This window comes from Cupressus sempervirens, chromosome 3, assembly GCF_028749045.1.
Source record: "Cupressus sempervirens isolate cs-2001-9-10 chromosome 3, ASM2874904v1, whole genome shotgun sequence".
NCBI classification, from domain to species: Eukaryota; Viridiplantae; Streptophyta; class Pinopsida; order Cupressales; family Cupressaceae; genus Cupressus; species Cupressus sempervirens.
The window spans coordinates 265,137,315-265,152,912 of record NC_143120.1 but is presented as its reverse complement, the minus strand read 5'-3'; the positions used below and the strand labels follow the sequence as shown (position 1 = coordinate 265,152,912).

At 38.0% G+C, this 15,598-nt stretch overlaps 1 pseudogene; it reads left to right on the top strand.

Annotated features, from left to right (window-relative positions):
- Window positions 1–13,728, top strand: part of LOC149565920 (putative disease resistance protein At1g61300) — a 63,748-nt pseudogene extending 50,020 nt beyond the window's left edge.
- Window positions 13,729–15,598: the final 1,870 nt, after the last annotated feature.

Genomic DNA, 15,598 nt, shown 5'->3' with positions numbered 1-15,598 from the left:
AGGTTAACCCTAATCAATGAAATATCTCCGACAGGATATTCAATAACTCTTTATTCTTCAAACAATCGAGCTCTGATACCACTGAAATAACCCTGACAGGTTATTGCTTTTTCCAGCACCAAAATAAACTTATTACTTCAAGATTCCGACATTTTGTCAAGCGGTTTGCAGTCAAACTTAGATACTATTGAGTGAACCTCACTAATACTAGAGAGTAGTTACTCATCAAATACATGAGACAAGGCTAACCCTTATGAAATGACGAATTTGCAAGAGATCTAGCACCCTTGTTTTTTAACAATCAAATTGAAGAATAACAAAGTCTAAAAGAATTACAACTGAGCAATGAAGAACCTGGTAATCGGATAACAGGATTCGATTCAGAGTCATCACCCAATGGACAGGATGTGGTGTCGTCTCTCTTCTATATAATCTGCCAAAGAAAGATCAGAATACGTGGTCATGCCCCGCTAGGTAATGGACCATTTCTTCCTCTGTCGTGGCCTCCTTGTTTGTACACAAATTTCATCGGTCTGAGGTTGCAATTAGGAGGTTGTTTACTGGTTGATTAATTCATGGGCAAAAGCCGATGGCCTGGTCTTACAAGATATCATACAAGGGAGACTTCCATTCAGTAATCCCACCATATCCAAAGAGATGAATGTCAAGGTTGGTTTTCTGGCCACGAAGCTTGGGAATCATATCGGACCCGTGAGTGCAAAAGCGGACAAAAGAAGATTTTTGGGGTCAGATTCTGTGCAAGCTGTGTTATCCGACATGATCCAAAGTATCAACGAAGCGAAGCTAGAGCAATACAATGTTGCTAAATTTGATTATATACGAGAATGGATAGAATCTTGTTTTCCATCGTCGCTGGAGCTCGCCTGGTTTTCAAGAACCTGCCGCCATGGGAGTCGATGAATGGAGCAGTATTGCAGATGCTATTTGGCTGAATGTTTTTGCAGGGACGATGGTAGAAATCCTTGCCACATTAACTATTGTAGAGATATGTCATCGGCTAAAAACGTGTGAGAGGTAACCATGAAATTTCAATCTGGTGTAGCAGACCATCTAAGCCCTGATTCGATGGATGTAATTCGCTAGTCTCGGACAAATCAAGTGATGCAAGAGTTCCCAATTCCTTTGATCTTCGGACAATGTCGAAAAAAGAAGGAAGACGCCTGTCTTCAGATCCGTAATGCAGAACCCACGAATCCAAATTGCCCGACAGTTATAGTTTAATCCGTCTGATTCAAGAATCCAGTGGTGTCGCCTTATAAAAATGATATCTGTGATAGCTTACGGCTCCAGATCTCGGATATGGAAATGCTAGTTGACAAGATATTTTGGAAGATTCGTTCTTTGACCCCTGATCTGCTCACACTTGGAACTTCCTTAATCAGCAATCGAACTTCTTCTGAAACCCACTTGATACCAGACTCCTCAATTTCGCTATTAACCTGATAATCTATACCAAATCCTTCCAAAGGTAGTGCTGCACGAACCACAAATTGGCCTTAAGCCACAAATAGATGCCCAGATGAAATGACTGAATGTCACCTCCAATCTGCAATAATTCAGATGATATTTCACACCCTCAAAATTGCGTACCAATTGAGAGTTATCGTTCTCAATGGCCAACTGTGACAATTGTCGAAACCCTAGGTTCCACAATGCACCCGTGATTGAATCACAATCTGAAAATACAAAGAGAAATAATCAACTGCTTGATTCGAATGGAGCCCCGGGGTGCCTATTTATTCTTTTCCCTCCATCCTCTCCAGAGACTTCTAGAACTTTTTTGATCTTATCTCTTAAGTGACTTTATTAAATACTCCAAGTCACTTTATTAAATATAAAATTACTTATTTAATAATTATTTATTTAATTAAAATAACTAATTAGTCGTCCTTGGACAACCATTAATTAAATTAATTAAATCGAACTGTCACCAGAAAATTGGGGACATGACAGTCCGCCCTTCCTGAAATTGCTTGTCCCCAAGCAATGGCTGAACCATGAACCAATCAGTATGCCTGGGTCCCAAATGTAAATCTGTGTATCATCCCAATCCTCATCATACTCCCGTGGAGAAATCATCAATACCAGTATCTGAGAAACTGTACTCAACATCCAAACAACTGACAACTCTGATGAAATCGTCTGAAAACCAACTGTAGATGTCAGTAGAAGAACCCATTCTGCGGAACTCAAGCCAACTGAAACATCAACTCTATCAAAACTCAAGCCCCTGTCAAAAAGACACCTGCACCCAACTGCATTGTAGATATGACAATAGCCATAGGTACCTGAATTACTGCCATCAAATCCAATTTCTGAAAAACTGCTTCGAGTGTGTCAATGCTGCAGGCTGAATAACTTGCTACTACCACTTCTTTTTTCGAAAGAAGGTGCCAATCTATCCCCTAATGGATGGTAAGAAACTGGAGCCAATCTACATCTGCGTGAAATAAAATCTTCTACCTCTGTGTCAAAAGAGAAATGATGAGCGTATCCTACCGTATAATGCCGGTAAGAACCTCCAAACTCTGATGCTAGCTCATCATCACTGGACTGGTAATCAATATATGGCTCCAATCTCTGACTCCGAGTGACTGTAGGCTGGATAGGATCCCGTGCATTCTGCTCAACAAACCCTTCCTCGAGATCCCTGTGAGGTAGCATAGTAGAAAGGACTCCTATAATCTTCTCAACCAATCTACAAATAACACTAGGATCATGGATGAGAACACCTTCCGTCACTTCATGCGAGTCCAAATGAACACATGCACTATCCAGCAAATACTCCATGAACGGTTCAGTGCAGTAAAAATTATATGAGGAAGCATTAACATACTCCCCTTTACACCACAACTGGTCCTCCTGTAAGGGTGGCATACTCAACTGTACCGCACTATCAACTATCTGAGAAGAATCAACCTGGAGACTTGACTCTACTGGTATCCAAAACTCATTAGGACCAGCTACTACCAAATCCTGAATATGTGTGTCAGTCTCAACAATAAGCTCCTCAAAAACAACTGTAGGAGTGTACTTACCGTCATCTACCTCAATAGACGAATGAACTGGGTCTGGGGCTGGTTTTGACCGCAAATCCTCCAACTCCACGGTCACCTCCTTCAACTGAAACTGCGACTTCTGTAGATCTCGCTGTGTGTCCTCTAATGCCTCAGTAGTCGCTATGAGCTCTTGGGAAAGCTCACTCACCTCCTCTTCATGATCCAAGAGTGCCTCATAGGCTGTACTTCCCCACTCAACCAAGTGATCACGGTCGGCTACCAATCGTAAATAATCCTGCTTCAAAATCCGAACAGCTTCATGCAAGGCATGAATCTCTGCCAAAGAAAAGTAACCACCGCTGGACTCATCTGTCATAGAAGAACCCCAACCAGTAATAGCCAACAACTGACGAGCAGTATCAAAATGCTCACAAGCGATAGCAATGTCTCGCTCACTAACTTTCAACTGGCTAACCACATGATGGCTCTGGCTAGATTGTCTTCTATAAACTCCCTCTGACACATTGTCTGGAGGAATGTCTTCAAAGATACTAGTCTCTGGATTATTACCATCTATATTTTTCGAATCAACTTCGGAACTCATATCCACATCTAGAGTGTCAAAATCTGTAGTCCTGCTATCAAGCTCTTCTGTACCTAAAGAAACTGTCAAGGAAGCTGAATCTTCAAAACTGTTCACTTCATTCTCCCGGATGTCATCAAGGTCAAAACGATCCTGGGACTCATCCGTACACACTGGCAAATATGAAAAATCCTCAACACCTTTCAGCAAGAAGGGTCGTCTACATATATGAACCAAGCCCAATACCGGTGTATAAAAACTAATACCAACATCGGATGTTCTGCTGGCACAAGGGAAGACAACACCGTATATTCTGCTAATCAAATTCATGATAGCATTCAAACAAACATTGCTACTATTAAGTGTTAAAGATCTCCAGTTAACTGAACCCCAAATGCCCCTGAAACATTCTTGAGTCCATATCCATGAACAAGGAACAGCTGGTAACTCAAGCAAACTCCTTACCTGAGTAATGTGACCAATACCAACTAACTTCACATACCTGTCTGCCATTGTCCTTGTATCCTGGATGTGAATGCAAGATGATCTCATAACATTATCAGCTACCATATATGATCCGTCTGCTGCAGGGAGCTGAATGTCAGGCATGTAAGATGAAACTAAGCCTAGCTCCATGCCATGCTCATGCCTCTCCCAGTCCTGTAATGCCAAAGTTGCTCGAGTGTCCTCAAGCTCACAAGAAAGCTTGACAACTTCCTCCTCCTTCCTCCTCAAGGCATCTGAATAGTCTTTGGCAAGGCTTAGAAGATGGTCATGATCTGATAGAAGATGTAAATAGCTCAACTTCGTCATTCCCATTCCTTCACCAATTGCATGTAAGTCACAACAAGAAGATTTTTCCTGAACTCCCTTATGTCTTCCTTGTAACTGAATCATCTGGATGTGCTCTTCTAACATCTCCCGCATTCTGTCATGATGAGATAAAGAAGCCACAATACTATCTTTGCTTACCTTCAGCTGGCTGGACAAATCATGTGAAGTACTGCCATTCTCATCCTCATGTGACGAAGCATCTAACTGAGCCTGGTACTCTCTGTCAGCAAAATCATAAATGCTCGATGTCTGCTCATTTTCACCAGGTATCTCATCACCATGCACAATGACATCTTCATCATCATCTAAACTCACTTCACTGAAATCATTGCTTGTTGGAACCAAACTACCTTGAGTACATGAGACATCACCTTCGGAAAGCTCGTATTCAACAGTCTCAACTTGAGTGTCAAGTTGACAGTTACTATCCATCAGCGTAATGTCCTTCACTGCTTCTTCCTGTGGCTGAACTGAAACCTCTAGCTGATTGCACACCTGTTTCTCGAACTCCTCATTAAGGTTCCTCGTAACATCTCTCATTGTATCTGTCAACGCTTTGTGAGAACATTTGTCAAAACGAAATCCAGTTGATTTATTCACCTTAGCTGGGACGGACAGCCTGTCAAGCATACGGTGGTGTTTAACCAACAGTTCAGACATGTTATGTTTGATCTTTCTGAGCTCATCCTGAATACCTGAATAGTCCTCCTTTCCACATTTCCGACTCGGAATACTCTGTCTATTATTTGTCCGAGATTGTGTCCTTGGAGACTTTGTGTTGTACCTATCCATCTTGGTTGTAGTAGAGTGCTGATCACTCATGTAATTCGGTTCTCACCCCACAGGATGGCAAGAAAACCGCTCTGATACCACTGAAGTATCCCCGACAGGATATTTACCTCTTAAACACCAAAATACTTAAAACTTCAAAGGTTTGGCAGACATTTCATCAAACAATTAACAATCGAGCTCTGATACCACTGTAATAACCCTGACAGGTTATTGCTTTCTTTAAGCACTAAATTTCTTAAACTTCAGAGGTTTGACATTTCGTCAAACAATTAGCAATTGTGCTCTGATACCACTGAAATATCTCCGACAGGATATTCAATAACTCTTTATTCTTCAAACAATCGAGCTCTGATACCACTGAAATAACCCTGACAGGTTATTGCTTTTTCCAGCACCAAAATAAACTTATTACTTCAGGATTCCGACATTTTGTCAAGCGGTTTGCAGTCAAACTTAGATACTATTGAGTGAACCTCACTAATACTAGAGAGTAGTTACTCATCAAATACATGAGACAAGGCTAACCCTTATGAAATGACGAATTTGCAAGAGATCTAGCACCCTTGTTTTTTAACAATCAAATTGAAGAATAACAAAGTCTAAAAGAATTACAACTGAGCAATGAAGAACCTGGTAATCGGATAACAGGATTCGATTCAGAGTCATCACCCAATGGACAGGATGTGGTGCCGTCTCTCTTCTATATAATCTGCCAAAGAAAGATCAGAATACGTGGTCATGCCCCGCTAGGTAATGGACCATTTCTTCCTCTGTCGTGGCCTCCTTGTTTGTACACAAATTTCATCAGTCTGAGGTTGCAATTAGGAGGTTGTTTACTGGTTGATTAATTCATGGGCAAAAGCCGATGGCCTGGTCTTACAAGATATCATACAAGGGAGACTTCCATTCAGTAATCCCACCATATCCAAAGAGATGAATGTCAAGGTTGGTTTTCTGGCCACGAAGCTTGGGAATCATATCGGACCCGTGAGTGCAAAAGCGGACAAAAGAAGATTTTTGGGGTCAAATTCTGTGCAAGCTGTGTTATCCGACATGATCCAAAGTGTCAACGAAGCGAAGCTAGAGCAATACGATGTTGCTAAATTTGATTATATACGAGAATGGATAGAATCTTGTTTTCCATCGTCGCTGGAGCCCGCCTGGTTTTCAAGAACCTGCCGCCATGGGAGTCGATGAATGGAGCAGTATTGCAGATGCTATTTGGCTGAATGTTTTTACAGGGACGATGGTAGAAATCCTTGCCACATTAACTATTGCAGAGATATGTCATCGGCTAAAAACGTGTGAGAGGTAACCATGAAATTTCAATCTGGTGTAGCAGACCATCTAAGCCCTGATTCGATGGATGTAATTCGCTAGTCTCGGACAAATCAAGTGATGCAAGAGTTCCCAATTCCTTTGATCTTCGGACAATGTCGAAAAAAGAAGGAAGACGCCTGTCTTCAGATCCGTAATGCAGAACCCACGAATCCAAATTGCCCGACGGTTATAGTTTAATCCGTCTGATTCAAGAATCCAGTGGTGTCGCCTTATAAAAATGATATCTGTGATAGCTTACAGCTCCAGATCTCGGATATGGAAATGCTAGTTGACAAGATATTTTGGAAGATTCGTTCTTTGACCCCTGATCTGCTCACACTTGGAACTTCCTTAATCAGCAATCGAACTTCTTCTGAAACCCACTTGATACCAGACTCCTCAATTTCGCTATTAACTTGATAATCTGTACCAAATCCTTCCAAAGGTAGTGCTGCACGAACCACAAATTGGCCTTAAGCCACAAATAGATGCCCAGATGAAATGACTGAATGTCACCTCCAATCTGCAATAATTCAGATGATATTTCACACCCTCAAAATTGCGTACCAATTGAGAGTTATCGTTCTCAATGGCCAACTGTGACAATTGTCGAAACCCTAGGTTCCACAATGCACCCGTGATTGAATCACAATCTGAAAATACAAAGAGAAATAATCAACTGCTTGATTCGAATGGAGCCCCGGGGTGCTTATTTATTCTTTTCCCTCCATCCTCTCCAGAGACTTCTAGAACTTTTTTGATCTTATCTCTTAAGTGACTTTATTAAATACTCCAAGTCACTTTATTAAATATAAAGTTACTTATTTAATAATTATTTATTTAATTAAAATAACTAATTAGTCGTCCTTGGACAACCATTAATTAAATTAATTAAATCGAACTGTCACCAGAAAATTGGGGACATGACAATCAATTAGAGACAACTTTTTCTTCGACTAACCTACCCATCTAGGCTTGCATACTAGCCTAAAACTTCATTTTAGGCCTCCTTGATGACTTATCTAATCTTATGGGTTGGAGGCTCTTAAGGGTCTGAGGATGTCTTGGACTTCTTTCCATCCATCTTACACAATTCATACATTAGTTTTCTATACAATCTCTTCAAACCAATGAAAAAAAATCTATTAGGCCTAATAGCCCTCAATTAACCCTCGTAATGGACTAAGTTTGGATTTGTACAAATATTTCCTTAAGAAGGTCCCAAAAAAACTTCAGATTGAGATACCCTTTTCAAAGGCCTTCAAGATTCTTGAGGTTTCAGTTTCCCAACATCTACCACATGCCCTAACCAAATTTTTTAGGGTTTGCTAGGGTTTACTAGCAATTTAGACTGGTTAGCAATAAAACTACTCTTTCTCCTACACTAGGGACTTCCAACACTCCTCCTTGCAACCATAGAGTCTCCATTCAATGCTCTATTCTTCCATAACAACCTTCCTATTCAAATTCCTTCACCCTTGCAAAAAATATGGTTTCCTTGGTTTAATTTCTATCCCTTTACTTCTTGCTCCATCCTTCCTACTACACAATGTACAAGGTGTCTACTAGAATTTCTCAAGGTTTCAAAGAGTTTCAACCATGGGAAATTATAGTAGACACCATTTTGCCAAATCTACCCTAGTACTGGCCAACAAAGAGGAAGTTTCCTAAAACATATATTGTGAACACAAACTGATTGCTAAGAACTTCTAACAAAAACAAGAAACAAGTATAGACAATGCAAAAACTAGATTCCAATGCAAAAAAATTGATTCAATCTTACATCAATCAAAATCATATTCTTTCATTCAAATGGTCATTAAATTTATTGTCTACTTTATGCATCCGTACATCTCCAAAACTTCCAATCATAGAATAGTGACTTGGAGGGCTTTAAAACCTCATTTCCCAACTAACTGGACCAACTCTTTTTCATTGGTAAACATCTTGTGAGTCCTAACCACATTTGCAATTTTTGACAATAAAATTTACAATTTTTGCAAAATTGATGATTTTTGCATTTTTACATCTTAGACTTGGTGGGACTATACTTTATGACTCCAAATCATCCATGGAAGTTATTTAGACCATGATTAGGTTATTTTATTGCCTAACTACCCTTCTATGCTTATCTAGCCCTCTAAAACAACTTTTGCACTTTTTCCCCTAATTGTCAACAATGCAACATTACAACTAGTTGCCTAACATGAATTACATTGGTGCTTCACATGCATGTGTTGGTGTAAATAGGTATTTACTATTTACACTTTACTTAACATATGTTAGTGCATTATTTTATTATTTTGCATTATTTTATTATTTCTCTTTATGAGACACTTAGGAGTTTGTGCATCTTCTACAATTGTCATGTAGACAACATAGAAGTACGCAATTCTAATTATGCACATGGTGTCTACACCACAAGAGTTTGCATCATTCACTAAGTTGTCATGTAGACAACATAGTTTTTCGCACTCCTAATTTAGCATATGCTGTCTACAACACTGATGTGCATGTTTCACCTTTTTTAGGCTTATCCTCTCATCATCGTACTTACTTTCGTGCATAATGGAGGATAACCCATATCTGTTGGACATGTGCTTGGTTGTTGGACTTATCATGGTGCTGATTTCGAGGCATTCTAGATGCATCTTAGAGGCCTTTATATTGAGGCACTCCTAGTGTACTTGTACATAGAATTGAATACTATACAGTTATTCTGATCATACTGTGGTCTAATTTGTGCTTGTTTTTTGAGTTCCTTGGTCTTGGAGAAATTCTGCCCTAAGGCAGATTCTTACAATGAGGACCTCTTTATTCCTCCTAGGTCTTATCAAGACTCTTTTTGCTTTCTAATGACCTATCCTAGGTGCTCCAAGCATAAAATAAACCAATATTTCTTCTTCAGAAATAGAACAATTCTTGTTACTTCCCTAATAGATATGAATTTATCTTCCTATCAATTAGAACAATACTCAAATTAAGAATTTTTTACAAAGGTTTTTTAACTAGGTGAGAAATTTATATCTATCTCCATTTAGTAGACATCAATGGGTAAATTTCACAATAGTTCAATTTTTAATCCCAACAATAGTTACCGGATTTGACTGATATGTTTTATTTTCAAAACAAGTTCATTGTTTGAATATCATATTGGAAGTTATGTAATATTGTAACTTGTGTTCACCCCTATTCCAAAAAGTTAAGAAAAATGTATGACCTCAACTGTCTCTGTGGATGGATTACATTGCTGGTTATGTCAAAGGTCATCTCGACCAAATTCAATATGAGTAGGACATATAATTGGAAAGTTGGTCACACATCACATATTGGTAATTGGAGATATTAGAGATACTAATTGATTTCTCTTAGTTTTAGTTCATGTCTAATTTATTACGCATCTATATTTCCTCTTTTCATGTTTCATTTAGTACACATCTAGATTAAGACACGATGGCCTCAGCGGTACAAAACTCGATTTAGGCAATCCTTTTGAACCATCTACAAAACTACCATCTATTGTATTGACTAAAATATCCTTTATTGGAATGAAATCCAATGGCTATGGTTTTCTTTTACAAAGTGTTCATCGACAAAATGCATCAAAAACATGAATAATGTAATAGGATGTTTTGGCTATATTAATTAAGCCTTACCATGGTTCATTTTCCCTTCTAAATAACAAGAATGTACTCTAACAGAGATAGGGGCCAACATGCATCCAAATTTTAGAAAAGAACGATTCTTTTTGCAAGGATGTTCAAACCATATTTTAGGAAATTTATCAACAATCAGCAAGAACTTCATTCACATTTCATACAATTTGGTACTGAAACAAAGAAATGTATTAAAAAATCTGCAACAGCTAGAAATATAAGAACCTAGTGTTGACCTAGTTGAAACGCGATTTCCCAAGCTTCCTTTCCTGCCAGTCCTTTCCAGCAGCCATATCCAGTTGGGTGTTTTTATTTCCTTCCTCAATCTCTTTTCTATTACTCCATCAATGTTATGATTTATCTAGTTTGTAAACTTTAGAGCCCAAAAACTGCATCATTCTGCAATGTCATAGCCGGAAAGAGCACAATCCCCAGCAAGCCCGCTATTTCAATACCCAAATTCTCGTATATGGCAGCCAAATCCCGCGCCCCCCCCCCCCCTCCCCCCCAAAGGCACCCAACATAAAACCAATTTGGGCAATTCTGGTAACGCTAATGGTTTTCAGGGCTTCTTTTTAAATGTATGATCTACCCGCTTTCAGAATTCCACCACCTACATATCCATGGAAATGAGCGAACCGAACAACCATAATAAATGTGAGCGCAACTGCCAAAAACCTGAAAAAAGTCACCTGCTAATATTGGTTGCCCTGTGTACCCAACGATTCTGCCCATCTCTGTTATTATATGGTAATATTAATTAACCACTATGCTTTCTTGACCCTTTCTTGGCCACGGGTGCATTAAGAAACTAATCAAATTCTTTTATAAAGGATTAAATTTTTAACAAAATCTAGGTGAAAAAATAATTTCGATTTATTCGGTTTGAGGAAAGATGGTTGTGACAGTGTACATGATGTTTATGTTTACTTTTATCCTTGCTTTTTCTTAACCAGTCCATATTTGATTATGAAAACTTTTCTAAATTCTCATTGGCTTAAAACTGCAAGGCCCCGTTTGGTTGCTGGAAGATGAGGGCCAAAACCGGGTTATCAGAGGTAAAATCAGTTTTTGCAAAAAAACTTTGGTGTTTGGTTGGTTAAAATTATAACCTGGTTTTCTCGATTTCATCTTCCAATTTTGGTCAAAAATTGGAAGAAGTTTCTTCCAACAAAAAGGTGGAATTCGAAATTAAAACCAGGTTTTGAATTTTATGACAGTTTTTTTAATAATATTGTGGGGTCCACAATATATTCATCTTCCGTGTCAACCAAACGGACCATTGGCTTTCCAAACCATAAAACCAGATTTTCGAAAACCTGGTTATAAGATAACCTGATTATGTCAAGAAGCGGTGGGAAAGAAATCCAGTCTTCGTGCAGACACAGGAGTGTCAACAAGTTCACCAGGACAGGTCAATACGAAATCCAGTCTTCTTCCCAGGGATTCACATCAAGTGAGGATCGATTCCAAAGTTGAAGACATGCTCAGGTTGCTCCAAAACCCGCAATATCCAGTTATAGCCGTCGTTGGTATGGGCGGCTGGGGAAAAACGTTTCATCTCCAAAATGTCTACAACAAAGCAAAATCTAGTTTTGACATATCCATTTGGCTTTCCGTATCTAAATCTTATTCTTTATAGAAATTGCAACGTGATATAGCTAAGAGCATTGATTTAGCAAGTGAAATTGCCGATGGTGCCATTTCTGAAGTAGCAATGGCCGAATGGATTCATGGCCGTCTGCAGGGGAAAAGATGCCTCACAGTGCTAGATGATCTGTGGGAGTTGTCGTCAGTAGACAATCTCCTAGATAAACTTGGTCTGCTAGCCCGTGGAGATTGCAAAGTTGTGTTGGCCACGAGAAACAACGAGGTTGCCCAAAATTTGAAAGCTCATGTTTATGAGATGAAAATTTTGTCCGATAAAGACGGCTGGGATCTGTTCAGTTTCTACGCTTTTCCGGCTGGGATCTGTTCATTGGACTTGGAAGAGGTGGGTCGCGAGATTGTGAAGAAGTGTGGAAATTTACCCGTGGCTATTAAAACGATAGCAGCATCTCTAGCAAATACCGCCGCCCTCAGCGAATGGGAGTTCAAGCTTGATCAGCTCAGAAAGCGTGCTATTCTCTTTGGTGGGATTGACCCTGTCATGATTATATTAAAGTTGAGTTACGACATCTTAAAACCTGTTTCGCTTATCTCTCTTTCTTCCCTGAGGATGAGGAGATAGAGCCTGACTACCTGGTATATCTATGGATCGGTGAGGGTTTCATCCTAGCACGAGATGACCAACTGGATATGGCGTGGAACTGGTTAAAGCAGCTTGCCTAGCTGTGTTTGGTTGAACTATGGGAAGACACAGACCATCCTCACCTCTTACACACACTTTGCAAAGTTCATGATTTATTGCATGATCTGGCAATACACATATCTAAAGAAAATAGATGTGCTTCCTCTGTTGAGGAAGCTACAGATACAAGTGCTGCCTCTGGCTGGTGCCGCATTTTACTAGCCGAGAAAGATATTGACAGTCATGCCCTCTCACGCAGTCGTCCTTCTTATCTCCGTACACTCTCACTATCTCTGAATGGGAGGATTAAAAGCATTCCGGAAGATATGTTTAATGTCATGAGGGGACTGCGTGTTCTCGACCCGAGGTGGACAAGGATCTCTACATTGCCTGGATGTGTTGAAAAGATGATACCTCTTAAAGTCCTGAATTTAAGGGGTACAATGCATTAATGAGCTACCCGAGTGTGTCAGAAATCTGAAAGGACTCCTGTTTCTTGCAATGCCACACTTAGGAAAATTATCTAGGATGCCCCTCCCAGAGTGGATAACAGAACTAGAACGTCTTCAGCATTTAGAGGTCGAGAATGTTTCTTTCGGGCCGAGGGTAATATCAAAAATGGTCTCTCTAAGAACACTGCGATCACGCTTAATCGAACTCGCCATAGAAGAGGATTTGGCAAAGCTGACTCATCTTCGGGAAGTATTCTTAGAAGTTAAGAATGACATGGAGGTGGAGATCGTTGCACAGCTGGTGAACTTGCGTTTTCTGGAATTGTTTTCCGACGGATATGAAGAGGAGCTTCTGCAGTTTCCGGAGACAATGAGAGGTATGAAACATCTGGGAAAACTTACGTTGAAGCACTTTGCAGTGCCTAGTTGGATAAGCGATTTGGTAAGTATAAAGGCATTGTTATTCATTGATTGTGAATACAGTGACTTCCCAGAATTCGAAAGAATGCCCAATCTGGTGATCTTATATTTGTTAGGGAGTGAACTATGCAAAGAATTTCCAAAGGTGTTCGAAATGTCAGGAGGATTTCCACGCCTCCCCTTGCTAGAAATTGCAGACTTCAAGCCTTTGAAGGAGTTCCCTCAGCTGGAGGAGGGAGCAATGCCACATCTTGAGTATTTTCATTTAGTCAGATGCGGGAAACTTATCAAAGTAGGAGAGGGACTTGAGCTATTGAAAAGACTCGGGTATTCAATCTTTACTGCAGCAGGCAGTTGGTAGCAGGGACTTTTTGACTTATTCAAAGAAGGCAGAGAATATTTAAATAAAATCAGAGCCATGAATCTGTGTGTATCTATTGAGGCAAGTATACTCCTGCACATGCAGTGGAGTGCCTATCTTTAGTTTGCATTTTATTATTATTGTCAAATTCTTTTAGGCCTATTTTATGCTTGATGATTAGTAGCATTATTTTAGGATTATCAGATATTGTTTTAGATTCAGTTGATTTATGATGAAATTACTTAGTACTCTATAATTCATGTATACATAATGATTATTATAGTATTTTTAGTTATTGATGATGATTAGGTAGATGGATTATCATGTGTTTTATTATGGATACTTACCCTATACTGCATGTGTATGGTGTGCATGTATGTCTTCTTTATGTATGGCATTTCTCACATGGTTAAGGAAGAGAGTCGTAGTCACCTGCTAGTCGAGATCTACATGATGCACCACTTCTTGCCATTGCCTGTTTAGTTTAGAATATTATTTTTTTACATGCGTAGATTTTATGCAAATTGTAAGTATCGGGTATCGATTTTTTTGAATTACCAAGATGAGTGTACCCTATCACATTATCTCAATGGTAAGAGAGAAGAGATAAATTCTTAAGTCCAAATCCTAAACCTTTAACTCATTTGTCTTAGAAAATTAAGACAAGTATCTAAGTTGATTACCTTTCGAATGCGTCGAATGACGTTGATTCGTGATTATAACTTTTTAGTTTGATCTTGTATGTGTTTTTCTATGATGGGTTTTCATATTTTGTTTTATGAGTCTTTAGTGATTTTTGTATTAATTAAGTCAAATTAAATGATTAAATTAATAATTTTATTTAATAAAAAATTATTATGATATTTTAATATTTAATTATATTTAATTAATTTAGAGAATTAATTAAATAAAAAGAATTAAATTTAAAGATAAGAGTTATAAGTTGAATTTCTATAACGTGATGATATTTATTTAATTTAATAATAATATATTTTGAGTTCATTTTTAAATAAATGTTAAATACTATCATTATATAAGTTAATAAATATTTTATTAGTTAACTTTTTGAAAATAAATTAAAAAGTGAAAAATATATTAATTTATTAAAAGTTTTAATATTGCATAAAGTTTGCATGAGATTAAAATTTAATAAATTAATCAAAAAGAGAAGTCAGACGAAATTAAATAAAATTAATCTATAATTCATTAATCGTGGATGAAAAAGATTAAAAAAAGATAATAAAGAGTTAAAGTTTGGTGAGCAAGGAGTCCTCTCGAGTGATCGCACAATTAGTGCCCCGATTTTAGGAGAGAACTCCATATCACAATTTGATAGTTCATTTTTGAAAGACCACAAATTTTTTAAGAAGAATTTTGGGAAGAGAGAGAAGGTTTTGAGAGGAGAAATTTCTCTCACAAATCTTTTGGGCGTAGTTATTTAGTATTAGAGTCCAGGTAGATTCTTGTGATTTAATTGCAAAATTAATTACACTATTTCTTTTTCTGTCTTCTTCATGACTATGAATTAATTGTTTGGATTTTATTGCAACGAATCTTTCAATCTTGTAATTTGAAATTTTCTGGTATGCATGTTGTTTTCATCTGTATATGAGAAGAATAAAATATCAATACAATCCTCCTTCCGTAGAATTAAAATTTGGAAATTAAATTGGGAGGGGTTTTAAAAGAAAAGAAAAATTTAAATTAGAAATTCGAACGGTTAATTGCATTTTTCATATCAGCTTAAAATTACAAATGTTATATATATATATATATAGATATATAATTTTATTGGAGCTTTGAATTATTTTTATAAATAAAATTTAAAAGAATTTTAAAAAATAAATATTATATAATGTTTGGGGAGGGT